The 21,728-nt window shown below is 38.7% G+C and overlaps 1 long non-coding RNA gene across 1 annotated transcript; it reads left to right on the top strand.

The window, feature by feature from the left end:
• Positions 1–709: 709 nt before the first annotated feature.
• LOC133251544 (uncharacterized) lies at positions 710–7,332 on the top strand. The gene is made up of 3 exons (XR_009737677.1): positions 710–1,161; positions 2,003–2,044; positions 4,561–7,332. It is a non-coding gene; the product is annotated as an uncharacterized LOC133251544 (long non-coding RNA).
• The last annotated feature ends 14,396 nt before the right edge of the window (positions 7,333–21,728 follow it).

Below are 21,728 nucleotides of genomic sequence, written 5' to 3'. Positions count from 1 at the left end.
AAAAAATATTCTGAATGGTGGGATTTTTTTTTAATCTTTAGGACAGGTATGTTTAGCAACAAGTAGAATCATTACAGAAGCAAGTCCACAATAGGCAGTAGCAAAATCGTGGGCTTTTTGTGTCTTGCCTCTGAAGATGTCACAGTGTCTCCCAGGTGTCCTGAAAACCAAGGAGCATATATTTTGTCCTAGTAGTAAATCATTCTCCTGAACTCCACTTTAAAGAGAGAATTGAACAAATACATGAAGATGTATAAGAAAAGATGTTCTTTGCTGCTATGCATAATCATAAAAATGTTTCAAATAATCTTAATACTCAATAATAGGGATTAATTAGTCAATTAAACATGCCCATTTATTGCCATTAACAATGTTGGCACCGCAGTGTACTTACTGACATGAAAAGAAAATGTCAATTGATAAGTGAAAAACTAACTTTTAAAATAATGTAAGGACTTCCCTGGAAGCCCAGTGGGTAAGACTCCACACTTCCAATGCGGGGGTTCACAGGTTCCATCCCTGGCTGAGGAACTAAGATCCCACAGATTGTGCAGTACAGCCAAACAAATGTGTGTGTGTGTGTACATATGTATATATATATATATATATATATATAAATATCAGAACTAAAAAATGTGTCAAACTTACATGAGAAAAAACATTTTTTGTTTTAATATCATAAGAATAGTATATACAGAAATACCTTATTCATTTTTAAAAGTATTTGTAATTTACGTATTATAAAACAGGCTCATTTGAAATGTACAGTTTGAGTTTTGACAAATGTATACACCTTTATAAATACCATCACAAGCAAGATATACATTTCCACCACCCCAAATGTATTTGAATTTTAAATTGTCTTAGAATTTCACCATATGATTATAACTTCAGATCATTTGGTCTCACCCCTCATGATAACAAACTAGCCAAATGTTAATAAATATATCTGGGTAATTTATTTTAGGAAGTGTGTTCTATGCATAATTCTAATAATATGGTTTTATTTTGTTGTTTTTTATTTTGTTTTTGATCTGCTGATGCTTCTTTAGGGGCTGGTACAAGGTCCATGGATGAGCACCGACAAGGGAGTCTCCATTGGAATCTCTGTTGCTGTCTTGGTAGTATTGCTCATATTTGTGGTATTCTGGATTAACAAAAGTAAGTCACCTCAGGACTGTGCCCACAGGAGTATTCTTGAGCCAAACGACCTGTAGCCCTATATTCCATATGATTTTGGTTTCACGTAACTTCCTTGGTTCTTACCTTGTTCTTTTTTATTTTTATTTATCTTAAAATTATCTTCCCAGTGAAGAGAAACATGATACTTAAGTTCTCCATGGGAGAAATTAAATATGGAGAATTAAACATTGGTTAGGTAGAGTTGGGATTTGGATATCAACAAACCAGTGTAATATACAAGATTTGTTCACTCCTTCTTTTCCCCTTCCTTCAATAACTAATTTTTGTTCCTATAGGGAGTGAAATTGCTGAGAGTTTTACAATACCCACTTAACAGAGGAACCAAATGAGCCATTGGAGGATACATGATTTCAGGGCTAAGAAGAGAACAAAGGGTTTCACAAGGCAGCCACCTAGGGCCTCCTGGTGTCCTTCCACCAGTGTGTGTGTGTGTGTAAAACCTGTCATCTATAGGAGAAACACAACCTCCCATTTTTTTACAGTGAAATATGACTATATTAAAGTAAGCTAGGGCATGTGGGTGAATGCATTAACCCTAATAATCATAAGACACTTTCCACTAAGGGGTTTATTTGGCTCCTAGAGATTCAAGAAAAGTTATCTGAAGTTATTAGGGAAGAGCCCAGATTGATTTGTTTCCCCTTCATTTTAAAAATATTCTTTCCTCTTAATTAATTTTTTCAGTGTCTGATATCTGTACCTATTTTTCTCATATTAAGGTAATAACAGTAATAATATACTTATTGGGGAAAAAAATCTCATGAACTCTTTAGCTTATATGTTTAATTTTCTCATCCAGTTTAGAATATCTTTGCCTGGGTAACAAGATGGAGCTACTATGGTAAGTTTGAAAGAGTTTGTGTCAATGCCTTTTGATATTCTTATTAAAAATAAGGAAAATGTCTCTGTCCCTCTCTTTTCCTTCTGAGTTCTCCATTTTATACTCTGGATTCTGAAAAATCTAGTATATAGAGAATCTCCATTGCTGTCTAACCTTCCAGTAATGATTTCAGTGATGTGATGAGAATACATCTCTGTGTTTTCTGCACATGTGCTAGAACAGTACAGAAACGGCACCTGAAACGAGACCTTTTAGAGCAAGAGAACTAAACTGCAGAGTTTGTTTCATGGGCCATTTGAGTGGGTTGTTTGGTTTGTTATTTGATTTAATTCATTGCTTTGTTTATTGCATGTCTATTGAGTCCCTATTATATTCCAAAGAGATGAGCAGAACAGACTGAAAACATGTAAATGAATAAGAAGGGCACTTTCAGGACTTCCAGAGAAATACCATGGGGAATACAGAGCAGGGCAGTAGGCTATGTGAGTGAGCCCCAAGGGAGCAGGAGGCAGCTCTGCAAAGATCTGGAGGAGGACACCTCCAGGCTGAAGACCCACAAAGCTGGGACTTGCCTCCAGCTCTCCAAGGTCTCACTATCCCCTATTGTTCCATACCCGGCCTGCTGTGCTCAACTACATTAGTTGTGTGGCCTCAAAACCATTTGACTTTACAGTTGTGTAAATCTACCCCATGGCCCAATAAAAAGTTAAATCCTCTTTGTATACATCCCTGTAGTCATTTGCCCAAACATCTGTAAAGGTGGGAAACCACTGCTGCTGCTGCTGCTGCTAAGACACTTCAGTCGTGTCTGACTCTGTGTGACCCCATAGACGGCAGCCCACCAGGCTCCCCTGTCCCTGGGATTCTCCAGGCAAGAACACTGGAGTGGGTTGCCATTTCCTTCTCCAATGCATCAAAGTGAGAAGTGAAAGTGAAGTCGCTCAGTCGTGTCGGACTCTTCGAGACCCCATGGACTGCAGCCTACCAGGCTCCTCTGTCCATGGGATTTTCCAGGCAAGAGTACTGGAGTGGGGTGCCACTGCCTTCTCCGCCTACTTCCAAATCCAAACAGCCTGCTTCATCTGGTCCAGCTTGGGCTTTAGGCAAAGTCTTTCTTTGAGAAAATCCATCCCTCTTAAGCCACCAGCCATTATTCCTAGTTTCTCTTTCATTATTCCTAGTTCTCTTTCATGTTTGTACACAGTCTTTCCTATACCTAAGTTAATCACATGAGCCAGTCCACAGAACATGCCTTGAACAATGACCAACACATTGCAACTGTTCCATAAATGTTGACTTTTACTATTGCAGACATGCCCTTCACATCAATAAACCTGTGAGACAGGCACTAGTATTAGTCTTAGTTTACAGTTTGGAAAACAGGTTTAGAGATGTTGAGTAATATCAAAAGTCACATCACACAGAAGTTAAAAGGCTCCAGTATAGGTCTCCTAGAGTCCAAAACCCAGACTTATAGAAGTTTTTGACTGTCTGCTTCCAAAAATGGAAGAAAAATAAATACTCCCTATAGGCAGAAAAGAATGGAAAATAGCATCCTCTTAGTCCTTTCACTGTTTAGATTTTTAAAATTTTCAATTTTTATCCCCTAATTAGAAAAGAAAATATTTATTGTAGAAAATACCTTACAAACAAAACAAAACAAAGCTGAGGGTTTCCTCATCGTGTTATTTTGGGGGCAGCTATTAATTTATCACATTGACTTATTTTGAGCCACAGACACCTACACTGTTTCTACATATATGTGACTAATCTGTTTAAAGATCAGAGCTGAGTGAAGATTCAGTGCATTTCATATCATTTATGGGCAGGCTTAGGTAATGAAAATAGTGACTGCGTACAAGTTCTAAGAAAGTAGCTGTATCAAAGCCCCATAGATTACCTTTTTGTACCCTTGATGTGTGAGCATATAAGCTATAAAAGTCGTCTAACTCATAGCTTTCCAATTTTGACCATTAAGACACAGTAAGAATTTTGGCTGCATGATCTAGTACACACTTAGATGAAGCAATGCTATTTCATTGTATCCAGTATGCTTTGATATTTTGTATGCTGATATATATTTATCTTAAATATAGGATATAGACCACTAAATAGATTTAATTTAGCCTTCTCTAAAGGGTCACAGTCCCCATTCAGAAAAACACCAACCAAACCATTCCCTGGCCATCTTTGTGAATGAGCATCCTGGCTTAGTACTTCATCTTGATGTCTGGTATTTGTCTTCTTACATTTTCAATTTTTGTTTTCTGTTACATAAGTCTCTTAAAGGAGACAAGTCTGAGATTTTGAAATGACTGCTGAGGACTTCTATCACTTTATTAAACAGACTTTCCTAAAACTTCATATTCATGAAATCTGGAAGCTTCTTTTGACTTCATAGGCTGTCTGAATGATGCCCTAGGAAATGCAAATACCCAGTATTGCCTGAACATAAAGAACTGTGCTCCTCATCTTCGAGAAGTGTTTCTCTCTTAATCTTGTTATTCTTTCTACAGTGTGATTCCCTTGAAGGAGTCTCATATTGGAGCTTTGAAACATGCAGCTCTGAAGCCTATCCAAGCAGAAGATAATGCCTACATTATTGATGACTCTCATTAAGTCGTGGGCCCAGATTCTAAGGCATTATGTAGAAGACAGTGCCAAGATATCACTATGTCAGAATCCTTCAAGCAGCAGGACAAATTTTTGGTCAGTTTCTGATGACATTCCATGGAGTCAAGAACATTGGGTAGAGTGGGTCTAGATCATCTGTGCACAATCAACCTCTATCACACAGTCCTAATTTTTTGTATTAAAACTGAGTCAGTCTTTCTGGTCATTGCAGAAATCTCTGCAAAACATGAAAGGTACACTTTAGAATTGTACATTCTCTTTAGACCCTATGAATCCTGTTATCCATCAAGAATTCTCATTGGGGAGGCAGAAAACACACTTGGACCTTGGTTAATAAAGCTGTGGAGAGGAGCTGACCACAACTTAAAATCAGCAAATTTAATTTGGTACTTAAAGGACTTAACATGGAAGCATTTCATGATTTTTTTTTTAATTGACTCCAAATGTTATATTCCTTAGGACATCAAGGGTTTCAAATCATGGGAGTGTATAGGTTTCTATTTACCCATTGGGAATATAGAAGTGAATGTGATTTTGCCATTATAGGTAGATCCGGTTTCTCAGGGCTCTGGAAATAGAAGGCGTTAAGTGCTTTCCCTGGGACCAGAATGGTATTTTTGCAGTTAGAAGAAGGTAGGGTAGTGAGTGATCCATGGAGACACCAGGGTAAGAAAATCAATTGCCGTGTGATTTATGCTGTTTCTGCTGCATTGGTGCTACAGTTCTAGGTGTTTATGTAGACAATTGGTAAGCTCTGATAGAATTTTTAGAATGAGGCAAGGCAGAAATAAATACAAGGAAAGAAAAGAAAAGAGGGAGGGAGTAACAAAAGAGGCTTTCTGTTTTGGAAAAGCCAGTTTGCAAATATAATAGTCTTCTTTGATCATGTTACCAGTTTCTACCAAAAGGCTAAATCATCCTCAAACCACTTCAGTTCTTAAAATTATATTGGAAAGATAAAGGGTCTTTTCCATATATAATCAATTCCTGTGTTATATCTTTTTCACAACTCAATTAAATTTTTGTTTTTTTTCCAGAAGAGTTAGTCAAAGACAAAAAGTAAAGCTGGTTTTAGTCACTTTGAAGTATTTTTGCATGAACAGCTAAGAAGGCTGGAAATTAATTTCACTTCACTTCACCTGAAATAACTCATTCTTGAGTTTTTTGTTTTTGTTTTTGGTGGGGGGAAGGGTAGTGGTATTCAGAGCTGCTCACACCAAAGTGGTCCATGAGGGCTGGATGGTTGTTTTTGAAGGCAACGTTTTTTAAACTTCTGCAGAATTGTAGAAAATTAATAGGACCTCTGAATAAAGGTTATGTGGGCAATGAAGAGGTGGTGCTAGTGGTAAAGAACTTATCTGCCAATGCAGAAGACATAAGAGATGTGGGTTCAATTACTGGGTTGGGAACATACTCTGGAGGAAGGCATGGCAATCAACTCCAGTATTCTTGCCTGGAGAATCCCATGGACAGAGGAGCCTGGTGGGCTAGAGTCCATAGGGTTGCAAAGAGTTAGACATGACTGAAGTAACTTAACAACATGTATGCATGGCAATGAAGATGGCTAAACATTGCATACTAATTTTCATAAACGGAACCACACTGATCTGTTTTTAAAAATTATGTTCCAACAATGATGTTTGTTTTTTTTTAATTCAAGACAACGTGCACAAAGATGGAGATGTCGAATTAAAGCCCAGATTTGTAACTTGTCAGGAAAGCCCTAACAACGTTGGGCAACATCCCTACGCAGCCAGGGCCCCGTTAGATGGCACCACATCCCTCAGCCCTTGCCTTGCCTGCAGCCTCATGTTTGTTACCTACTTTGTTACTTGTGGGGCTTTGAATTTATGATTTGTGCTATCTTCTCCAAGTCCTTCCTAAAGTTTGTGATGGCACATTACAAGTTCTGGAAATCTACTCAACTTTGTTTAATCCAGCATTTCCAAAATTTGTTGGAATCCCCTGAGCACAGTGACTACTGGCATACCCAGTAGCATTCTGTGAAACAAGACATGGAGCATGGGAGAAAGCAAGCAGTACTCAGAATTAGAGACAGGCCCTGAGCTCTAATCCCAAATTGCACCAGGAACATTGGATGACTTTAGAGTAAATCATTCTTTATGCTTTATTTATAATATATTTTTAAATGAAGTGTAGTTGATTGAAAATGTTGTGTTGATTTTTTCTTTTTGCACCTATGAAAGTTATTCCCACACTTACATTGGTGTATGGTGGTAATTTCAATGACATGATATTTGTGAAAAAATGAAACTGAAAATCATTTCAGAAATACAACGGGTTTCTGTTTATAGAGTTTCTCATAGATAGGAGATCTAGCATCAGTGCTCAATAAAGAATTTCAGTGGTATTGCGTTCACAGGTTTCTCATTATATGGTCCCTTTTATTATTTTTCTGAATAACAGTTCTGTTCTAGAAGAATTTATATGGGTAATTTGGCTATCATTTTATGCTATAGAAAAATTTGTCAATAACTGAGGGGGAGAATGGATTAGAGGGAAGGAAGAGGAGGTATTTAACATTAAGTTAACATTAAATTCTTTCCTTTAAAAGTGCCGATCAAATAGAATGTATTGAATTTTTTTTTTTTTTTTTTTTTTGAGACCATTGAGATTCCATTTTCTCCTGTTGGTCTAGGGACATTAAGATACTGGTATAATTAAAACCATATAGTTGAACTTAGGAAATTTTGCTCTTCTTTAAAAGCAGAAGAACCAGTCTTTCACTGATGGCTGCGAAGATAATTTTGTCAGTCCTTGAAATCATGAGGGACTCCTCATCACAAATTTCATTTGTATGCACACTCATTAATTGAACACATTTTTGTTTTCATTTTCTAAAGTGACATATTTTCTTATCCTCACCATTTACTGAGTTCGGGCATCTTCAACTTGCTGTGGGCTCTCAGGACAAGGGCAAATGAGGCCAGATTTGAGAGTCAAGGTGCCTGACACTCCTCTAGGTGCTGAGGTGGAGCAAGGAACAACCCTGAACTCCAGTTCCCAAGGAGCTCCATTCAATAGGAAGGAAACCCCTACACCATCTGCTCTGGTGCTGATGATGATAAGGAAAAAGCATAACACACTGACAGAGCTGAATTTCTCAAACACGGCATTTGGGTCCAAATAATGCACTGTGGGAGGGCACTGTGCAAGCATTATAGGAGTGCTTATCAACATACCTGGCCTCTATTTGCTAGAGGGTATTTGTGTGCCCCCCCACCAACCCCCCCACATAGTGACAACTGCAAATGTCTGTAGACATTACCAATGTCTCCTTAGAGGAAATAACACCCTTGGTTAAAAACTGATGACAGAGGATCCCTGGAGGGCATGGGAATGTGGGGAATTGGTGTAACTTTACTGGGTTGGTCAGGAGCTGCCTCTCAGAAAGTAGGGATTTTGAGTTGAAACCCAAGTAATGTGTAGGTGGCAGACATGTGGAAGAAATCCAGCAAGTGCAAAGGCCCTGAGGTAGGAAGAGCTTGTATATTAAGAGGAAGAAAGTAAGGTATGCTCCAGTGTGGCTGAGGCAGAATGAGTGAGGAAGATTGAAAAGAAATGAAGCTGCAGAAATGTGCGCTGTTTCAGGGGCTGATGCAAAGAGCTGTGTGAATGTTTATGAGAATTCCATTCTTGAAAATCAAAGCATTTTTGCTGTCATGGGTTAAACCTACAAATTATATTTCAACATTTATTAACATGCTTTAGTGATACTGTCCTAAGTTCAGATATAAAAATCCAGTTTGGTTGGGGTGACGGGAGAGAGTACGTGTGGAAAGACAGGGTAGGGTCCTGGCAGTGAGGCGCTTTCCATAGAGCCGTGTGAGGGCACCAGGCCTAGGAAGGTAGGTCCTGAAATAAGAAGGCCAAAGTTTGGATCACAGGAACCCAGAAGCAGCTAAACCACTCTTCCCAAACTTACAGCTTTGAATGAGTGGAGTGGACCATGTACTACCTTCAGTTAGTCCAAAATGGATTTTTAAAATAGCTGTGTGTTTTAACAAGCATTTTTGGAAAACAATGCTTCAAAACTATGATTTGGTGGACATGACTTAGGATGACTACAATTTTAAAGTTAACCTAAAACAACTTGAGTGAACAAAGGCAAATGGACAATGTGAGTATGGCAAAAGTTAGGTAGATGTCTGAAGTCAGAGAGGCAGTGAGTTAGATCAACTGGGAGCTCATTAATATACAGATTCCTGGTCTCTGCTCCTAGAGATTCTGATTCAACAAGAGAGATAAGACCTAGGAATTTGTTTTTTGTTTGTTTAAATCACAGAATATAAGTGTCTACAAATTATTTTACATTTTTACAAAAACATTCAGATTTCATGAAAGAATATACAGAAGTAGAGCATGCAATAATCCTTTATTTCTACTTTATTTGAACCGTAAATTTCAGGAAATGGATATGAACCCTTTATATTTAGACTGAGTGGGTATTCTGATGGATTTTAGAAGGTAAAAGAAATTGCTCCGAGTCCCTAAAATTTAGGAACACCCTAACAATGTGGGGGAAGCATATTTTCTATCTGGTTTTCATAGCCTAGCTTTGCAGAATTATTTCTTCTAGGTTCCTAGTACTCTCTAGAAGGAATAACAGTTTATCCTTTGTTCTCTGTTTGACCAAAGTCTTTTTGCAGTTGGTTGTGGACAGCTTTGAGGGAGGAAGTCTTAGGATACAAAGCTTCTCTAGACTGTTTCTTCTTTGATTCTTGATTACATCAGATGATCTGAAGAAGTAAGACAAAATCATTGCGGCACCTACTGCAAAGGTAGTGACAGCTGAGAAAAATTCAGAGAGTGCTTTTAGTAGCATTGGTGTAGAATGTGAGCAGGGTGGACATGGGGCTGCAAGAGGAATAATCTAACACTAGAATTCCCAAGGATCTAACTGTAAACTTCCCTTGGCACTTCTCAAAGAACCTAAGAAGCTTTGCAACTGTTGGTGTTTTGGATGATCCCAATAGTCCCTAAATTTTTTTCCACCCAGGCACCAGTGTAGTCGAAGGAACCAGGATCTGATTGTGCTATGGAAGTTGAAAATCCTCCCACTGCTCCCCAGTGGGTACAAGTCCCTACTCCATCATAAGCCCCTCACAGGTTCTCCCTTGTCCACTTCATGCAGCCCCTCCATGTGGTGCTCTGGCAGATAGACATGCCTCACATACCCACTCTCCACTCTGTAGGTCAGCATGTCTTGGGGAGATGCTTGTCTCCTGTCTCTCCAACAGACATGCCATCCCTCAAGGTTCATCTCAGCCTTAGCCTCTTCACACTTTCTCACCTCATCCTTGTAGACAGAATGCATCCCCTCCTCCGAACACTTTTGTGCAGCCCATTTTAGTCTCTCTGTGAATAATATGGAGCACCTCCCATGTGCCAGGCATGGTGCCAGTGCCTAGCTCAGGTCCCTCTGCAGGAGGCCAGCACCCCACCTAGCTTGTGTGGCACATAGGGGTGTATTACAGAGGCCTCCTCCTCCTTCTGCCTGATAGAGCGCTGGAGCCAAGGCAGAGAGACCTGTCAAATAGAGTCTCTACAAACTGTGACCATAAGTAGTGACCCTGTAACCTAGTTCTGTGCATGAGAGGTGTTCAGATTGATGATGCTTTTTATATTGAGCTTTTTGAGAGAAATGTATGTAGTTTCCCAGCATCCAGTTTACACAATACTTATTCATGACAATTAGTGAATAGAATAGAATAGACTGAAATAATGTTCCCTAGAACCTTCTTGTGTGTGCTGGGGCTGGGATGAGAGTGAAAGTGTGTCTCAAAATTAGAAACTACCCCTCTTTATGACTGACTGGAGTGTAGGAGTTTGTGTGAATTCCACTGGACTCAGACTAGTAATTTTCAACCTTGATTGCACATCAGAATCACCTGGGAAGCCATGCCCTGACCAAACAAATTAGGATCTCAGCAGGTGGGGCCCAGGTTGTATTAGTCTTTTCAGTCTCCCCAGATGATTTCAATGTGTAGTTGAGGTTGACTGGAAAAGGGAGATGACAGCATATTTTCTTATTGCGTGTGTCAAGCACCCTAGAAAAGCCTGAAAGATACAAACTAAACAGGAGTGCATCAACACTGGTCCGGTCCAGGACAGGCGAGCCATCAAGCAGGGAAAGGGCAGGACACTTTGCCACAGCAGATGTGTCCTCCATGCGGCTTCCTTGGCAATGGCTTGATGCTGGTGCAGCCGTGGAATCAAAAGTCTGGATGCTGCCATGCTTTTGTAAGGCTTCTCAGGAAGCTGGCCCACAGCTGTCTCCTTTGACCATCCCTGGGCCTCCGAAGAACTAAATGTTTTCTCCCACTAGTTGTAAAAACAAGCAAAGAAGAAAGTCCCCTTTGGCCTGTGAGGAAGTGCTCTAAGGTAACCTTCTGTGTTTTGTGCTGTCGACTGCTGAGATGGGGAGTGCTCTGTCTGGCAGTTTCTGCACCTGCTGGAGCCTAAAAACACTTGGGTGATGAATGATTCACATATTTCTCAATAGACTTTATTTTTTACAGCAGTTTCAAGGTCACAGCAAAACTGAGCGGGAAGTCTGGGGAGTTCCCATATGTCTGCCTCCCTCTCCCCAAAATACATAGTCTCCCCACCATCTGCATCTCTCCAAGCCTTGTACATTTGGTACAATTGATGAACCAATATTGACACATCACTATCAACTGAAGTCCATAGTTTGCATTGGGGTTCACTTTGTGAGATGCATTCTACAGGTTTGGACAAGTGTATCATTACATGTACCCACCATTACAATATCATGCAGAATAGTTTTACTGCCCTAAAAATCCTCTAGGCTCCACCCATTCATTTGTTCCTCACCACAAACCTGTGATAATTACTGACCTTTTAATTGTCTCTGTTGTTTTACCTTTCCAAGATTCTGTGTAGTTGGAATTATGGAGTATAAAGCCTTTTCAGATTGACTTATTTCACTTAGCAATATGCATTTCCATTTCCTTTGTTTCTTTTTGTGGCTTCATAGCACATTTCTTTTTATTGTGAATAATATTTTATAGTTTAAATATACTGCAGTTTGTTCTTTGACCTATTGAAGGATATTTTGTTGGCTTCCAATTTTGGTCACTATGAATAAAGCTGCTATAAACATTCATGTTCAGGTTAATGAGCATGTTTGATGGACTGTATGGTAAGTGTTTAGTTTTGTGAGAAATTACAAAAGTGTCTTCCAAAATCGCTAAATAGCAAAATAGCATTTTTTCTTCCTGTGAACAATGAATGAGAGCTCCTATTACTTCACATCCTTGACAGCAATTGGTGGTGGATTATAATGATTCTAATAGGTTTGGCCCCTGATATGAAGAGCCTACTCATAGGAAAAGACCCTGACGCTGGGATAGACTGAAGGCAGGAAGAGAAGGGAGCAACAGAGGATGAGATGGTTGGACAGCCTCACGGACTCACTGGACATGAGTTTGAGCAAACTCTGTGAGATAGTGAAGGACAGGGAAATGTGGCATGCTGCAGTCCATGTGATCACAAAAAGTCGGACATGACTTGGTGACTGAATAATAGCAATAGGTATGTAGTGGTGTCTCGTTTTTGTTGTTTTGTTTGTTTGTGTTTGTTTATTAGCTGTGCTGGGTCTTCGTTGCTGTGTGCAGGCTTTCCCTAGTTGCAGCGAGTGGGGGCTATGCTCTAGCTGCAGTTCATGAACTTATCGTGGTGACTTCTTGTTGCAGAGCATGCCTCTACAGCACGCAGACTTCAGTAGTTGTGGACATGAGTTTAGTTGCCCCATGGCTTGTGGAATCTTTCTGGACCAGGGATCAAACCTGTGTCTCTACACTGGCAGGTGGGTTCTAACCACTGCACCCCCAGGGTTGTCCTCTCGTTGTTTTAATTAGCATTCCCAATAACACATGATATTAAACATGTTTTTCTATGTTTATTTGCCTTCTTTTTATCTTCTTTGGTGACATGTCTATTTTGATCTTTTGACCATTTTTTAATGAGGTTGTTCATTTTCTTATTGTTAAGTTTTAAGCATTCTTGTATATTTTACATTACAGAGATAGAGATGTGTGTGCTCAGTCATGTCTAATTCTTTGCAGCCCCATGGACTATAGAGCTTGCTAGGCTTCTCTGTCTATGGAATTTTCCAGGCAATAATAATTGAGTGGGGTGCCATGGCATACTCCAAGGGATCTTCTTGACCCAGAGATCAAAACCAAAGTCTCTTGTATCTTGGAAATTGGCAGGTGGATTCTTTACCACTGGCACTGCCTGGGAAGCCCAATATTTTACATTATAGTCCTTTATCAGATATGTTTTTTGCAAGTGTTTTATCCTAATCTCCGGCTTGTCTTCTCATTCTCTTGACAGTGTCTTTCACAGAGTAGAAGTCTTTAATTTTAATGAAGTCCAGCTTACCATTTTTTCTTTCATTGGTCATGTCTTTGGTGTTGTACCTAAAAAGCCATTGTCATATACAAGATCATCTAGATTTTCTCCTGTGTTATAATCTAGGTTTTACATTTGGGAGTATGATCCATGTCAGGTGTAGGGTCTGCATCTAGATTCTTTTTTTTTCAATGTAGAGATCCAGTTATTCCAGCACCATTATTGAAAAAACAGTCATTTGTCCACTGAATTCCCTTTGCTCCTTTGTCAAAGATAATTTGACTTTATTTGTGTTTTTCTCTTTCTTGGCCCTCTATTCTATCCCAATGATGTATTTTTCTATTCTCTGGCCAGCAGCATACTGTCTTGATTCCTGTAGCTTTATAATAAATCTTAAAGTTGGGTAAGTCCAATCTTCTGACTTTGTTCTTTAATATTGTGTTATCATAATAAAGGACATAAATGGTATAGACCTAACAGAGGCAGAGATATTAAGAAGAGATGGCAACAGTACACAGAACTATATGAAAAAGATCTTCATGACCCAGATAACCACGATGGTGTGATCACTCACCTAGAGACAGACATCCTGGAATGTGAAGTCAAGTGGGCCTTAGAAAGCATCACTACAAACAAAGCTAGTGGAGGTGATGGAATTCCAGTTGAGCTATTTCATATCCTAAAAGATGATACTGTGAAAGTGCTACACTCAATATGCCAGCAAATTTGGAAAACTCAACAGTGGCCACAGGACTGGAAAAGGTCAGTTTTCATTTCAATCCCAAAGAAAGGCAATGCCAAAGATTGCTCAAACTACCACACAATTGCACTCATCTCACACGCTAACAAAGAAATGCTCAAAATTCTCCAAGCTAGGCTTCAACAGTAGATGAACCATGACTTCCAGATGTTCAAGCTGGATTTAAAAAAGCCAGAGGAACCAGAGATCAAATTGCCAACATCCACTGGATCATCGAAAAAGTAAGAGAGTTTCAGAAAAGCATCTATTTCTGTTTTATTGACTCTGTCAAAGCCTTTGACTGTGTAGATCACAACAAACTGTGGAAAATTCTTCAAGAGATGGGCATACCAGACCACCTTACCTGCATCCTGAGAAATCTGTATGCAGGTCAAGAAGCAACAGTTAGAACCGGGCATGGAACAACAGACTGGTTCCAAATTGGGAAAGGAGTACATAAAGGCTGTATATTGTCACCCTCTTATTTAACTTATACGCAGAATACATCATGAGAAATGCTGGACTGGATGAAGTACAAGGTGGAATCAAGATTGCTGGGAGAAATATCAGAAACCTCAGATATGCAGATGACACCACTCTTAGGGCAGAAAGCGAAGAACTAAAGAGCCTCTTGATGAAAGTGAAAGAGGAGAGTGAAAAAGTTGGCTTGAAACTCAACATTAAAAAAAACTAAGATCATGGCATCCAGTCCCATCACTTCATGGCAAATAGATGGGGAAACAGTGGAAACTGTGGCAGACTTTATTTTTGGGGGCTCCAAAATCACTGCAGATGGTGACGGCAACCGTGAAGTTAAAAGACACTTACTCCTTGGAAGGAAAGTTATGACCAAACTAGCATACTAAAAAGCAGAGACATTACTTTGCCAACAAAGGTCTGTCTAGTCAAGGCTATGATTTTTCCAGTGGTCATGTATGGATGTGAGAGTTAGACTGTGAAGAAAGCTGAGCACTGAAGAATTGATGCTTTTGAACTGTGGTGTTGGAGAAGACTCTTGAGAGTCCCTTGGACTGCAAGGAGATCCAACCAGTCCATCCTAAAGGAAATCAGTCCTGGGTGTTCATTGTAGGGACTGATGCTGAAGCTGAAACTCCAATACTTTGGCCACCTGATGTGAAGAGCTGACTCATTGGAAAAGACCCTGATGCTGGGAGGGATTGGGGGCAGAAGGAGAAGAGGACGACAGAGAATGAGATAGTTGGATGGCATCACTGACTCAATGGACATGAGTTTGAGTGAGCTCCAGGAGTTGGTGATGGACAGGGAAGCCAGGTGTGCTGCAGTCCATGGGATCACAGTCAGAGATGACTGAGCAACTGAACTGAACTGATTCTGAGTCTTTTACATTTCCATATACACTTTGGATTCAGTTTGTTATTATCAATAAAATAACTTTCTGGGATTTGTGTTGAAATTGCATTGAGTCTAAAGCAAGTTGAGAGGAATTGACATCTTAACAGTATTGGGCTTCCTGATCCATGAACATGGAACAGATCTCTGTTTATGTAATTCTTTGATTTCTTTTCAGAGTATCGTAGCCTTCCTCATGTTGATCTTATACATATTTTGTTAGGTTTATGCCTAAGTGTTTCTGTGTTTGTTAATATAAGTGGTGTTGTATTTTTTATTTCAATTCTTAATTTTTCATTGCAGTTATATAGGAAAGCAACAGACTTTGGACATTAATGTTGTATCCTATAACCTTGATTTAATTGCTTATTAGTTTCAGGAATTATTTGATCACTTCTTTGGAATTTTCTATATGGGCTATCATATGTGAACAGAGAGAGATTTGCTTTTCTTTTGAATCTGTATACCCTTTATTTTATCTTTTTGTCTTTCTGCATTAGTGTGAATATCCAGTATGATGTTGAAAAGAAGAGCGGATAACCTTACCTTGTTTCTTAACTTAATGGAAAAGCACCTTGTTCAGGTTTTGAACAAAAGCCATGACTATGAGAACTTTATAAGATATCTTCATATGTGCACAATCCAGTCTCATGTGTATTTCTAGCCTTCTGCTTTTTATTGGAATCATCCCCTCTGCCTGTGAGCATGACAAAGGCTCTTAACAATTTTCCCTTGACCATTTGATGCTTTAACCATATCTAGCTACCCACCTTCCTCTTTCCTTTATATCTGAGCCAACTTTTCTGTTCCAAATGTCCACTTTCCTGCCTCCCATTTACTTTTAAGCTAATGCACCTGGCTTCTGGCTCTACTCCTCCACTGAAGCCATCAAGCACAAGTTCAGTGTAAGTGCAGTGGTTATGTCTCAATTCTTCCCATTTCTGACCTCTTTGTAGCATTTGACTCCACTGACCAAGCCATGCTTCTCACAAGTTTCTTTTCCCTTTTGCTTTCAGGAAGTCGTGCCATTTATCCTGATTTTCTTCCTACCCTTATGCATTTGGTGTTACTACCTGTGGCTGGATCCTCTTTCTCTAATTCGCAAAATGTTAGTATCCCCAGAACTCAATCCATTGCTTACTTCTTTCTTGTTATCATCTCCCTCTTTACTGGAGATCTCTGAATCTCTATTACAGTCATATCTCTCTCCTGAGCTTTAGGCCCACTTGTGAACTACTGACTGGTCTTTTCCAGCTCTATTGGGCTTATCCGTGTGTGTCTATTTCTAGGTCTTCTATTTTTTAATTGAGATAATGTTAACATATCATTATATTAACTCCAGGTGTACAAGACAATGACTTAATATTTCTATATATTGCAAAATGGCATACACAGTTAGAAAAGATTTTTTTCTTGTGATGAGGACTTTTAGGATCTACTCTCTTAACAGTTTTCAAATATGCTGTACAATATTATTAACTGTAACCACCATGCTTTACTTTATATCCCCATAGCTTAATTATTTTGTAACTGGAAGTTTATATTGTATCTTTTTCACTTTTATCCATTTCTTCTGTCCCCTATCCCCCATATCTGGTAACCACCAATCTTCTCTGTATCTATGAGCTTTCCTGTTGTTTAATTTGACATATAAGTGAGATCATACTTTGTCTTTCTCTGTCTGACTTATTTCACTTATCATAATACCTCTAAGTTCTATCCATATTGTTCTAAATGTCAAGATTTATTTATTTTTTATGGTTGAATACTATTCCAGTGTGTTTCTGTGTGTATGTGTGTGTGTAGTATAAATCACATAGATAGATAGATAGATAGATCACTTATTTTTTAGGTGACTTTATTTATCTAATATTTATTTATTTGGTTGCACCTGGTCTTAGTGGTGGCATATGGAATCTTTGATCTTCATTGCAGCACGAAGGTTCTTTTAGTTGTGGCATGAGAATTCAAAGTTGCTGCATGTGGAATCTAGTTCCTGTACCAGGGATCTAGTTCTTGGACCAGGGATCTCCCCCTACCTTGGGAGCATGGATTCTTAGCCACTGGATCATATCTTTTTATATATTCTTCCACAGATAGACTCTTAGGTTGTTCCATACTTTAGCTATTGAAAATGATGCTGCAGTGAATACTGGGCTGCATATATCTTTTCAAATTGGTGTTTTAATTTTCTTCAAATAATTTCCCAGAGTGGAATTGCTGGATCATATGGTAGTTTTATTATTTTTAATTTTTTTGAGGAACCTCCACAGTGTTTTCCATAGTGGCTACACCAATTTACATTCCCACCAATGATACTCAAGATTTTCCTTTTCTCCACATCCTCTCCAAGACTTGTTATTTCTTATCTTTTCCATAATAAGGTGTGATGAGATATCTCACTGTGGTTTTGACTTGCATTACTCTGATAATCAGTAATGTTAATCCTCTTTGCTCTGCTTGTTGGCCATTTGGGTGTTTTTGAAAAAATGTCAAGATCCTCTGCCGTTTTAAAATGTTTTTTTGCTATTGAGTTTTATGTGTCCTTTATCTGTTTTGGATATTAACCCCTTATCAGATATCTGAGGCCTCTGTTTGTCCCAGTGGTCTGTGTTTCAATAGAAACACATTGATCAACATTGCACAATCTTGATCACTGTAGCTTTGTAATTAATCCTGAGATCGGATAGACTGATTCCACCCACTTTGTTCTACTTTTCCAAAATTGTTTCAACTGTTCTAGTTGAGCATTACTTTCCTAGCATGTGAGATGAGTGCAATTGTGCAGTAGTTTGAGCATTCTTTGGCATTGCCTTTCTTTGGGATTGGAATGAAAACTGACCTTTTCCAGTCCTGTGGCCACTGCTGAGTTTTCCAAATTTGCTGGCATATTGAGTGCAGCACTTCCGCAGCATCATCTTTCAGGATTTGAAATAGCTCAACTGGAATTCCATCACCTCCACTAGCTTTGTTCGTAGTGATGCTTTCTAAGGCCCGCTTAACTTCACATTCCAGGATGTCTGGCTCTAGATGAGTGAGTTATTCTTAGTATTTTCGCATTATCATTTTGGTGGTTGTAGGGTCTATAGTGACATCCCTGGTTTCGTTTGTGTTATTGGTAATTTGTCTTTTCTGTTATTTATTTATTTATTTTGGTTAGTCTTACTAGAAGTTTATCAACTTTGTTGATCTTTCAAAAAAACAACTCTTTCTTTCCCTGATTTCCTATATTGTTTTTCTGTTTTAAATTTCATTGATTTCAACTCCTATCTTTATTATTTTCTTCCTTCTTTTGGCGTGGTTTCTGTCTGCTTCCTTTGGGTTTCTTTTCTCAACTTTTTCAAAGGTTCTTGAGGTTAGAGTTTAGATTACTAATATGAGTATTTTTCCTCTTTTCTAATGTATGCATAAAATTCCTATAAATTTCCATCTCCATGTAGCTTTAGCTGTGTTCCACAAATTCTGATATAATTTTTATTCAGCTCAATATATTTTTAATATCTTTGATCCATGAATTATTTAGAAATGTATTGTTCAGTTTCTGTGTTTGAAGATTTTCCTGTTATTTTTGTCTTGGGCATTGTCTGTCTTGATATGTGTTTTGTGGTAACTTGATGAGAATGTGTATTCTGTATGTGTTTTATAAATGTTGATTACATCCTCTTGGATGATAGTGTTGTTGAATTCTCCTATATCCTTAATGACTTTATGTCTAGATATCCTTTCAATTATTGAGAGGAGGTGTTGAAGTTTTCAACTAGAATTGTGAGATTTTCTTTTTCTTTTTTTTCAGTCAGTTTTTGCTTCACGTATTTTGCAGCTGTTATTTGATGCTTATGCATTTATGATTTTTATGTCTTGCTGGGCTGGTCTTCTCATCTTTATATAGGGCCCTTTTTGTGTGTCTGGTAATATTCTTTGAAAGTCTGCTTATATAATGGTAATATAGGCATTTGTGCTTTCTGTCTTGATTAACATTTAGATTGGTGTTTGCTTGATACATATCATTATTTATTTGCTACAGCTATCATAACAAAATGCCATAGGCTGGGTGGCTTAAAAAATATAAATTTATTTATTTTTTCACAATTCTGGAGTCTAGAAGTCTAGGACAAGACATCACCAGCTTTGTTTTTTCTGAGGTCTCTACTGATTATAGATGACTGCCAAATCTCACTGCGTCTTCACTCCATCTCCCCTCTGTGAATTTTTGTGTCCTAATTCCTCCTTTTGGGATATCAGCCATATTGAGTGAGGGTCAATCCTGCTGCTGCTGCTGCTGCTGCTAAGTCACTTCAATCATGTCGGACTCCTAGTGACCCCATGGACTGCAGCCAACCAGGCTCCTCCATCCATGGGATTTTCCAGGCAAGAGTACTGGAGTGGGATGCCATTGCCTTCAATCCTAAAGATCCTCTTAACTTAGTTTTCTTCTTTAATGGCCTTATCTCCAAATACTGTTACATTCTGAGATTCTGGGGATTAAAACATCAACATTAACTTGGGTGGTAATACAATGCAGCAAATAACAGTGTATTTTTCTTATCGTTTTATTTTCAACCTGCTTATATTTGTATATTTGAAGTATAGACAGCATATAAAAAGAAAATCTTTCTTTTTGGCGGGGGTCAGGGCTATGTTGGGTTGTATCATGTGGGATCTTTTCATTTTGGTGCATGGACTCTAACCGTGGCACATGGGCTCAGTAGTTGTGGTGCTCAGGCTTAGTTGTTCCTCGGCATGCGGTGTCCTAGCTCCCTGAGCAGGGATCTAACCCATGTCCCTTGCATTGCAAGGCAGATTCTTAACCCCTAGACCACCAGGGAAGTCTCCAAACTGGTCTTGCTTTTTAAATCTACTCTCTTCTCATCTTTCTTTTTTAAAATACATATTTAGGCCATTTTTACTTAGTGTTATTATTGATGTGTTAAAGCCTAAATCTCCCATTTTGTATTTGTTTTCCTTCTCTTCTGTTTTTTTCTTTCTATTTTCTTTTTTTGCCTTCTTGTGGATTACTTGAACGTGGTCTAGAATTGATTTATCTATAGCGTTTTTGAGTGCATCTCTTTGTATAAAGCTTTACTGGTTTCTCTATGTATTGCATTATGCATGCATAACTTATGGCAGTCTACTGTTATTATTTTATCAATTTGAGTGGAGTATAGAAACCTGAACTTCCTTAACCTTCTATTTCTAATATGGTTGTCTGAAATATTTCCTTTACATTAACTAAGAGCCTCAGCAGATAGTGTTATAAATTTGATTCAATAAATTGTAAAACAACAGAATATTCATCAATATTTTTGGTTAACATCTTTCTTCTCTCTCGTTTTCCTTCATTTGTTATTTCCTTTTTGCTTAGATAACTTCCTAAGTCATTCTGTTAAAGTAGATCTGCTAGCAACAGATTTTCTTTCATTTTAGAGTGTATTTCTTTTCCCCTTTGTTCCTTTAAGTATTTTTGCCAGATACAGAATTCATGTTTGACAGTTGCTTTTTTATCACTTCAAAATGTCTCACTTTTTTTGGTCTGCATGATATCAGATGAGAAATTCACTGACACTAAAATTTGTGTTTCCCCATAAATAAACATCATATCTCTTTAGCTGCTTTCAAGATCTTTTCTTCATAATTTTAGAAATTTGAGTTGATTTTTCTTGGTGTTGAATTATTTATTTCCCTCCTTTGAGGCTTTCTCAGTTACTGGAATCTGCAAGGTTATGTTTTCGCCCAGTTGGACCATTACTTTTTTTTTGGTTGTTTGTTACAGCACACAGACTTCTCTAGCTGTGGCCCTCAGTCTCTAGAGTGCACAGGCTTAGTAACTGCAGCACACAGGCTTCTCTAGTTGCAGCAAGTGGGCCTAGTTCCCTAGGCATAGAGGATCCTAGCTCCTGGACCAGGGATAGAACCCTTGCACTGGAAGACAGATTCTTAACTGCTGGACCACCAGGGAAGTCACTGGGTCCTTACTTCAGTCCATTATTTCAGTCCCACTCTTTCTGTCCTATCCTTTTGAAATTCCACAGAAGTGATTGTTGTGATCAATCAAGTCATTGCTGCTGCTGCTGCTAGGTTGCTTCAGTCATGTCCAACTCTGTGTGACCCCATAGACGGCAGCCCACCAGGCTCCTCCGTCCCTGGGATTCTCCAGGCAAGAACACTGGAGTGGGTTGCCATTTCCTTCTCCAATGCATGAAAGTGAAAAGGGAAAGTGAAGTCGCTCAGTCCTGTCTGACTCTTAGCGACCCCATGGACTGCAGCCTACCAGGCTCCTCCGCCCATGGGATTTTCTAGGCAAGAGTACTGGAGTGGGGTGCCATTGCCTTCTCCAGAAGTCATTGAGTCTCAGTTATTTTTTTATTTATTTTCTCTGTGTTACTTGGTAACACTTGGGTAAATTAATCTCTTCTCAAGTTCTCTGCTTCTCTCCTCTATTATCTCCATTCTAATATTGGGTTCATTCACATGGCTTTTATTTCAGCTATTTTGTCATATTTTTCAATCCCATGGTTGTCATTTGGTTCAATTATGTAATTT

This window comes from Bos javanicus, chromosome 7 (assembly GCF_032452875.1).
Source record: "Bos javanicus breed banteng chromosome 7, ARS-OSU_banteng_1.0, whole genome shotgun sequence".
NCBI classification, from domain to species: Eukaryota; Metazoa; Chordata; class Mammalia; order Artiodactyla; family Bovidae; genus Bos; species Bos javanicus.
Note: the sequence above shows the minus strand (reverse complement) of the source record. Positions and strands in the feature narration are given on the sequence as shown.